Raw genomic sequence first — 10,403 nt, forward strand, 5'->3', positions numbered from 1 at the left:
ATTAATTAAAATTATTGAATGCATGAGATTACTCTGTATGAGCTGAGATCAGGTTTTAGACACAATTATGAAAGTTTCTCACATTCTGGAAAAGAAGCCAGCACAAAAAGACTAAAACAGAGTATCTAGATGAAAACAAACAAACAAACTTAGGATGGTGTCCTGTAAGACATGAGAAGGGCGTCATTCTAAAAGGGAAGTTATTTCAAAGATCTGTGAGTATTTACTTAGGACTTAACAGTCTCAAGTTAATTTAACTTATCCATTGGGGAGCTTGGTATGAGCAGTTTCAGATTACTAGAGGGAGGTGTATAGAATGGAATAGAAATAATTCGGAATAGAGTAGGAAGACAAAATTATAAATAACTGTGGAATCACTTCTTGACCTTTTGGCTAAGATCAAGTATTGTATCTGTCCTTATCAGTATAATAAATAAGTATCGAATATTTACTTTGAAAATTTGGTATTGAATAGGCAACAATTACAAAGTAGCATAAACACGAAAGATAATATATTATAGTTGTCAAAGCTTAAGGATTTTCAGTGCTGGTAAGATAGCATTAGTAAAGAGGGAACATGTCCAGTGAAACAGAATGCAAAACTAAAGTTCCTCAGAATGTGGACTGGGCAAGATCTAGAAAATACTTCCATAGTAACAAAATTATTTCAAAAATTTTAGGAAAAAGTGCGCATAAAATACATTGCAATTTTCTGTTAAACAAAGTTGAAGAATAAAGTAAATTTCAAGACATTACATGTAAGAGAACATGACAGAATAGAGAAAAATATGAAATGTTTCTACTCTTTTCATGCATTACAATGGTTTAGCAATTTTAAGGAGTCCATTATGATGTTATTAATATATAATGGTCCAAATATTTCGGGCTCTGAGATAATCTCCGGAAGTTCTACTTAAACAGACTGAGTATTTGGAGCAAGAAATGAAACAGAGGATGTCAGTATTGTTATGAGCTGATTTGAAAATTAGGTCAGAGTTATCCCATTTTGTTCAGACACCTCACCCTGTTTGAAATTGCCCCCCACTCCCACATGAGCCCACTCGCACAGAAGCTGACACCTCCACCCCCACCCACTTGCATCCTGACTACAATATCTTTGAACTATGGAGCTAATGCAAGCTTGCCTTCCTGAGTATGTACAAAAGGTGTGATTTCTGAGAAAATGTATTTTCCATTTTATGAAATTTATCTTGTGATTATTAATTGCCTCTCCTGCCCCACTTCTTTGTGGTTTTATAGTCCTTATAAGCTGCTTTCCACCCCTACTCAGGGGTCAAAAGCTGCAGAACTGTTTGCTTTCTGTTGTCTCAGCCCTGGCCAGAATAAATCCTTTGTCTTTGCTTCAAAAAGACCCGAAATTTTATTGGGGATTAGGGAATAGCACCTTAACAGTGCCATAGAGGGAACCACAGAGAGAAGTCAGTGGCTCATGCAGTTTTAAGAAAATAGGAATCAAAGTTCCCAGTTACTTCAAAGATCAGCTTGGGGAGATTAAAACTGTTGAGAAAAAAATAACTGATTTTAGAATTAGGAGTGTTCCATGTTATAACATCTTCAGGATGTGACCATTGGGATGTGTGTGACCATCAACCAAGAACAAGAGATCCATCACTATGGAGGAGATGAATTTGAGCCAGTTATCACAACCAGCTAGCTAGGAAGAATGATGAATGATTGTATGAACATATTTTAAAGATGGAAGAAGGATGTTCAAGAATGCTGCATCATTTTCTGATGGAAGCAAGAATTTACTGATTTACCAGATTAAAATATTGTTTTGGTGCTGGCAAAGATGTAGTAGAAAAATGGCAATGGGGGAAAGAAGAAAATAATTCTAAATCCTAGGTTTGGAGTTATAAGAATTTGAAAGAATTGGGAACCCCACTTGGGGGCTTCACTAAAGGTAGCATTTAGGGAAGAGCCAATCTTGCCTGTATAATTCTATACGGTTGGCCTATGCTCTTTCACAAACAGTTCCTGATAACATACTTAACAAGCATTGACCATATCATGCTACCTCACATGGTCCTCTCTGCCTTGAACATAGAATAACTTCTAAATGCAATGGGAGCTAAAAACCTGTGATTTAAGGAAGATATAAGGAAAATGATAGCAATTGAACCCTAGAGGATGGCAGAAGAAATAGTAAAAACAAATATTCTGATAACACAATAACCCCTGAATTTTGTTTTCTTATCTAATTTGCTCCACCCAGAATATCTTCACAGTACTTATGTTTTCATTTTATGAAGTTCAATATGTTTTAAATCTGTTTAAAGCTACCTATATTTTTCAGTTCAATATTATCTTTGTCTCTCTCTCATTTATTTGGCATTTAACACACACTATCTGCTGCTCTCATTTATATTTTATTTGTTTCTATAGTCATCCCAAATAAACAATATTCCATTATATCTGTGTAAACATAGAAAATGTGTATTGGTTTGGATTGTTTATCTGTCAACATCCAAAGCATTGAAGCTGTTTGTTTACATAATTATAGGGTCCCAATCTTTATTTTATTCTAAGTGATATAGGAATATAGAGATGACATCAAAATTCATACTTTATGAAAATTACATAACAAAAAATGGGAAAACACAAATAAAATAAATGAGTATCTGACTCAATATAAATGATATTTTGAGAAAAAATTCCATCAAAAAATAGAAATAATGGATAGGTTTAATATGATTTTTTTTTTTTGCCTGTAATCCAGCAACTTGGGAGGCTAAGACAGGAGAATCACAAGTTCAAAGCCAGCCTCAGCAACTTCAAGGCACTAAGCAACTCAGTGAGACCCTGTCTCTAAATAAAACATAAAATAGGGTTGGAGATGTGGCTCAGTGGTCAAGTAGCCCTAAATTCAATCCCCAGAAACACATACAAAAATTATATATATCTGTATATTATATACATATTATTTGTTATATATATAACAAAATAAAAATTGTGTTACCTACTTAAAAATAAAAAAAAGTATATATATATATATATATATATATATATATATATATATATATACTTTTTATTATATATATATATATATACTTTTTATTATATATATATACTTTTTATTATATATATATACTTTTTATTATATATATATACTTTTTATTTTTAAGTAGGTAACACAATTCCAAAAGGTGGGGTGTTGTATATAAGATTTAACAAAATTATTTTTTACATCAAAATCATCTAAAAAGCACCTGTTAATATATAGGCAGACACTGGTATTCTGTTGAAACTAAGTTGAAAAATGTTGTCTCTAGGAATCTGAAAAACAGCATAGTGAATAAAAGCCAGGGATTATTAGAAGTTTGGAGACTTTCTGGTCCAGTGTTTCCCCTAAGTTTCCCCTATTGTTTGAATCTCCACACAATAATTTAGATCTTGAATGTGTCTAAGGGTTGGTCTTCAGCCTGTGGTGCTGTTGGTTGTGGTGGAACCATTAGGAGGTGTGGCCTAGTGGGAGTCGGTTAGGTCTTTGTGAGTGTGCCCTTAAAGAGGATATTACGACCATGGTACTTTTTTCTCTTCATTCTTCAGTTCCTAGCTACCAAGAGGTCAGCAGTTTTGTTCTACCTCACATGCCCAGCTATACTGTATTGCTCAGCACAGTTCCAGACGAAACAGCCCAAGGACTGAAATCTACAAAACTGTGAATCAAAATAACACCTTTCCTCCTTTGAAGTTGTCTCTGTCAGGTATCTTGTCACAAAGATGCAAAGGACATATATTATCCTTTTAATAACATATTTCATTATCCTCAGTGGTTTTTCATGGTTTGAATGAGAATCACTAAACTCATTTTACAAAGGTTTTAAAGTGAAGTGTGGTATGGTTTAGATGTGAGATGTTTCAAAAGCTCATGTACAAGTCAACACAAGAAATTTAGAGGTGAAATGTTTCTGTTGGAGTCTAAACCTAAGCAGTTCATTAATATAATTGAATGGATTCAAACTGGTGGTAGCCAGAGGCAGGTAGAGTGTGGCTAGAAGACGTAGGTCATTGGTAGGGTGCCTTTGGGGTTTATGTTGTGTCCTGGTGAGGAGTCTCTCTCTGCTTTATGATTTTCATGTCCTGAGCTGCTTCCCTCTAGCATGCCCTTCTACTCAATATTCTGCCTGTCCTTGAGCTCAGAGCAATGGAGTCAGTCATCTATGGATTGAAACTTCTTAAACCATGAGCTCCAAATAAACTTTTCTTTCTCTAAAATTGTTCTAGTCAGGTCTTTTGGTCTCAACAACAGAAAAAATGACTAAAACAAAGTGACTTAGCCAAAGTTATAAAAATAATGTTACACACTTTAGAATGCATTACAGGTGTGAGCTGTTGTGGAGCACCCCTATAATTTCAGCAACTTGGGAGAATGAGGCAGAAGGATTACAAGTTCAAAGCTAGTCTCAGCAACTTTGCTAGATCCTCAGCAACTTGATGAAGCCCTCTCTTAAAAACTAAAGAGGCCTGAGGATGCAGCTTATTTAAAAAAAAAAAAAAAACTTAACCTAGATTCAATCACCAGTACCAAATAAGTAAATAAAAATAAGGTTCACAGGTATCCTGAGTTACAATTCAGAGTTCTTGATATTACAACAGTTTTATTCTTGCTACCAATTATGACTACTCTATAATTTGGAGTTGTTAGTATTATATTGTAAAAATTGTTCCTTGTTAGTGTAACTCTGACAGTGGCTTCATCTAATGGGACATGAGAATGGTGTTTTTTATGAATCCGCAGATAAGTGAAATGCTTTAGAAGTTGATACAGAAAATCTCATCTGGGTAGAAAACAATCTTCTCTGAGTACATAACAATCCACAGTATTTTATTAGATGCTTGATGAAGCAGAGTATTATGGAAAAATTAAACAATAATAATATAGTTTGTCTAAAATGGAAAAGAGATTCAGAACCTGAATAATCAAAGAATTTATAAGAATCTTTAACCTGGAGAAGAAAATAATTTGGAAATAATGTGATACAATGGTCTATAATTATTAGGAAATCTACAAGATCCCTGAAAGTCATGAATTTTAAAATTTGGATAGGGGCTTCAATTCAAGTTTTATTTACTTAGTTGGTAGAATTAAGATAAAAATGTGGAAATACAAGAAAGAAGATTTTGACTGATTGCCTTAGGGTAATATTTTTTATAGAAGTTGCCCTTAAAATAGAATGGCTTGACTTTAGGAACAGAATTCTCCATCACTGAAATATAAAATAATTAAGCATAAGGGATGAATTAGAGATGTGAATCTGGTGACTCATATGGGAATCTCGTATCCCCTACTTAATGAGATTAAATGTTGGCCATTGATTGATTTAAGAAAAATCTTTTGAAGTTCGTTTCTAAGATGGAAAGTTAAGCTCTATTCATTTTGAAGGCTATCTTTTAAAACTGTCACTTAGTAACTTCCCACTGTGCTTCCTCCAATATCAGATGCTCACATGTGAGTTACAGAAAAATTTTCCATATTTGGAGAGCACTGGACAAATGAAACAATTAGCAACTCACTTTGTGACGTATGTATCGAAATGGTGGGAGCTCTGGAGAGAAGAGAGGAGAGACAGGAAGCCAGAGGAAGGCCAAGAGCTGTTTTATACAACTTGATGTCATGAGAACTACTTTAATCCCTTCCAAAGGCTGGCTCCTGATAATGAGGTTCGCCCACTAAGTCCTACATCTTAAAGATCCTACCACCTGTTAATATTGCCATACTTTTGACCAACCTTCCAACATATGACTTCTTGGGGGACAATTCATACCCACACTGCAGAAGTAGTCAGGGAGAGTGAAGGAAAGAGAGAGGAATGCATTATGGATTGGTGTTTTTTGATCTATTGCATCTGTCTACTCTCCATTGCTAATGTTTTAATTCAAAAGTTTTTAGATTCTCCTATCATGATATTTTACATTCTTAAATTTTTTCAATACTCCTATGATTCCTAATTATTAAACTGTCATAAAACAGTTTATTTAAATGCCCTTCATTTAAACTGTCATAAAACCACAAGGAATGATATTTCTATAATTCTATTTCATAATACTTTGATTAAAATTACCCAATGGATATACATAATTTGAAGAGAATACATCAAAAATTTTGATATGCAAGAAAAAAACTGCTATGACTAGTAACTTCAGAGTGATTATTCTTGAATCTTATCACCCTCTCATTCTTTTCTCCATATCTACCTTAATTGGCCCATGGATATATCACTGAATGCAACATCAAGCAGTCAAGACATTCAAATCATCTTTTTGAAAAATTTGTTAATCAATTCATCTGCTTTCTACTCTGTTTTCCAGATCCCACAGAAGAACTCTGTCTTCTACTGAATGCCCCCCACACAGGGCAAGGATGTGTATCACATGGTGCTTCATTCATTTTTTGCTGGTATTCTCTGATAGACTGAATTCCTTAGGACGTGGTCCAAAGCTCCTTTAATGATGTCCTTTACTATTGGCCACAATTTCCCCTACATAATAGATAATCAATCAATGATTGTTAAAGCACGAAGAGATGATGAATTGATGCTTATGGAATAAGTTACTGCCTTTTAGACTTTATTTCATCAAATAAGTACATCCAACTCCCTCTTCCTACCACCTTCAAACTCCTAGCTATTTCCGTAAAGGAAATTTGCTTAGGCGAGATAGATTTAAAATTGTTTCAATTATTTGCTCAATTTTTTCATAAAATGATGTTTTGGACTGAGAGATAAAGTATAGAGTAGGTGAATATTTAAGTAATAGATAATATTTTTATCAGTTATTAGAAACATGGAATTTTCATATCTTAGCACTTCACCTAAAAAAATAAAAACCTGTTAATAATTTACCCTCAAATGTAAAAAGGCCACTTCATGTTGCAGCTTATTTCTAACTAATCAGTTGATACTATGTTTCATAATACCAATCATAGCAATGTTAAAATTGGAAGCAATTCTGCTAATGAGTACTCTTGGCAAAAGGTTTAGAACATTTAGAAAAGACTTTTCCAGGTTCTTGCAGCAGATAAAAATATTCACGCTGTTTCAGTAAATTTAAAAGTGTGCATAAACATCCCCAGTATTTCTAGTATGGAAAATACAGACTAGTCTTCCTCTAACTGAATTAAATGCATTAGAATTTTCAATAAAATTCAAGCAAGTTGTAAATATATTTTGTAGTAAATGCATGTGTACATGTCCATGAGTGTGTGTGAATGATTTTAGCCAAATCTGAATAATCTTGTACAATTCACATAATTGGTAATGAAGTACTACACAACAAGTTTGACTGAAAATCTGTTCCAATTATGGTCTGGGGGAAATTAATAATTAATCTTAAACTCTCCCTATAAATCATTAATTAACTCTTATAATGCACAATATCCTGCAGAATTTCTGTAATTTAAGTATTTTACTTTATTTATTTTCTTTTATAAAAGCTTTCTTAGAAAAGTAAACTTGGACAATATATGATTGTATGTAAGAAAATCCATGTTCTAAGCCTGTATTATTTAACTATGGCTATAAAAATCAGAATTAAGTTAAACAAATTAAAAACTCAATTCTTCATTCACACTAGCCATATTCCAAGTATTCAAAAACAAGTACATGCAAGAATAAGCTACTCTTATTTAATAAAGTTTTTATTAGACAGTTTTATTCTAAGACATAATTCTCTGCATAGGATATCATGATTCCTTAGAAAAAATAAATATTACCTTACATATATACAAAATTGTCCCATTTTCAAACAAGGTAGGGGAGAAAAGGATGGGCTAAATATTATCAGTTTATTTATATCACAATTTGAAGAAGTTATCACGCTACCGCTTGAGCCACATCCTCAGCCCCTTGAAGAAGTTTTAAACAACAGTGTTTTGAATTCTCTCCAAATTCCTCAAATTTATTCCTCTATGAAAAAAAAAAAAAACTTTTATTCAAAGATTCAAATATATTCATTCACATAGATCTATTGTAGCAAATCACACTGTAATTCTGTCAGGGGAATGAGACAAAAAGAACTATTTTGAAATATGCTAGAGTATCTGTCCTTCTTAACAATGTCTTCTTCCAGGATAAACTGATTAATCACAAATTAACCTGAAGTTTTAACATAAAGAAGAGAAATTCCCAACTTTAGCCCACTTTGGCACACCTAAGTGGAGGAGAAAGGTGAGAAACATGGAGACATGTCAGTGCTAAGTCCACAGTCTACAGGTACAAGCTGACTAAGAGACAGAGCAAATGCTTTTCTCACCCACCCCTTGACACCCCAGTGCTTAAGACCTATTGAAAGTTCACTTCTTCTAAAAAGTTCACCATGTTTAGTTATCACGAAGCAAAAAATTACAAGACATATCACAAGACAAAAATCCCTATTTGAAGAAGCATCAGAAACACACATCCAGGCTCCTGGAATGATAAGACTGACAATTAGAAACCCTTGGGATTAATAGGCTGAAGGTTCTAATGATAAAAGTAGACAGCATGCAAGAACAGATGGGCAATGACAGAGAGGATGAGCATCCTAGGATGGAACCACAATGAAGTGTCAGAGATAATAAATATTGTCAGAGATAATAAATATTGTAACAGACATAAAGAATGCTTGTAAACTGGCTTACCAGAATAGACACGGCTGAGAAAAGAAGCTCTGGACTTGAGGGTGTCTGGATAGAATCCATTAAAAATATAAAGCCAGAGCACAAAGTTTGAAGAACATAATAAAATATCCAAGAACTACGAGACAAAGACAAAAACTATATCATCACAGTGGGAATACAGGAAGGAGAAAAAGGAACAGAAGAAAAGTTAAAAATAATAATGGCTGAGAATTCTTCAAATTAATGTCACACACAACTACCAAACCAGGATGTTGAAAGAAAACTAAACAGAATAAATGACAACCACAACAACAAAAGTCTACAACTAGGTGTATCATTTTCCAATTATATAAAAAATCAAAAATAATAAAGAAAAAATCCTGGCAGAAGCCAGAGAATTGAACTAATTTATCTGTGGATGAGTGAAGATAACAATTGCATTCAACTTATTCTCAGAAACTATGCAAACAGGAATAAAATGGAGTGAAGTAGTCAAGGTTTTAAAGCAAAACACCCGCCAACCTAGAATTCAGTATACTGTGAAATTATCCTTGAAAAGTTAAGGCAAAGTCCTTTCTTGGGGATATAAAAATAGAATTTGGTGACAGTACCTGTCTTCCAAGAAATGTTATAAGTTCTTTGGAGACAAGGAAAATAACAGGTTAGATACTTATAAAGAAAAGATGAGCAACAAAGAAATAATAAACGAAAGTAAAATATTTTTACTTCTCTTATTGTTAATTGACTTTAGATGTGTTTAATATGACATTGTAAACAAATGCATGTGCTTATGTATTATCATGTATAAACATATGCCATATATACATGTATATACACATATATACACATACAATGTAAATATATATTTATATGCACGCACCCCAACATGACATACTATGTATACCTATATATAAGTGGCACATGCTACTACACACACATACAGACACATGAACATACACTCTATGTATACTTATATATATATGAGTAAAATAAATAGAATTAATTCAAGGGATGAAAGAAAAATTGTCTTGTTATAAAAGGTACTTGCACCCTCCATGAAATGGTATAGTGTTACTTGAAAGTGAATTTAAGTTAGTTGTGAATGCAAACTCTAGGGAGATCACTAAATAAAAGTTAAAAAAAAGAATAAACAGAAGTATGTTTATGTCATTAGGAATGCTCTAATGTTGACTAGTAGTTATTAAATGAAACATTAGGAAAAGCCCTGGATCACTTTAGCATGTTTTAGATATGAACATCTTCATATATTAAGTGCCTCCTATAGACCAGATACATATTATATATAAACATTTTTAATATATTCTTTCAACTGAAACTCATGGCCTCTATTACAGTATCTAAAGCAAAAATATAAAATAAAAAAATGAGGCTCAGCTTTAAAAACATACCTAGAATTTCCCAACTAAAATGTGATCGACCAGAAAATTTAACTAAGATAAATCTAAATAAAAACACTATAGACTATATTTTGTTTTGTTTTGTTTCTCTAAACCATAGGAAAATATCTATGACCAACTACAATTTTAAACAAAATGATTATTAAATATCGTGGATTTCTAGTAAACCTACCTTTTTTGAAATCCATTTTTATTAACTGAATTCCTTATTTTTCTTCTTTATATATGTATATGTAATAACTTATTAATGGTGTTTAAATATTCAAAACATTTAACTTGTCCTTTGTGAGTTATCAGTGGATATATTCACAAAATTCAAGTCTTATGTAATGGAAAAAATGCTGCATTCCACAGTTTCCTTGGGG

General features: G+C 32.7%; 1 pseudogene; it reads left to right on the forward strand.

The window, feature by feature from the left end:
• The first annotated feature begins 373 nt into the window (after positions 1 to 373).
• LOC124081364 (U2 spliceosomal RNA) lies at positions 374 to 484 on the forward strand (annotated as a pseudogene).
• The last annotated feature ends 9,919 nt before the right edge of the window (positions 485 to 10,403 follow it).

This window comes from Marmota monax, unplaced genomic scaffold (assembly GCF_021218885.2).
Source record: "Marmota monax isolate L192 unplaced genomic scaffold, Marmota_monax_Labrador192_F-V1.1 WCK01_AAM20220418_F8-fsc00202, whole genome shotgun sequence".
Classification (NCBI taxonomy): Eukaryota; Metazoa; Chordata; class Mammalia; order Rodentia; family Sciuridae; genus Marmota; species Marmota monax.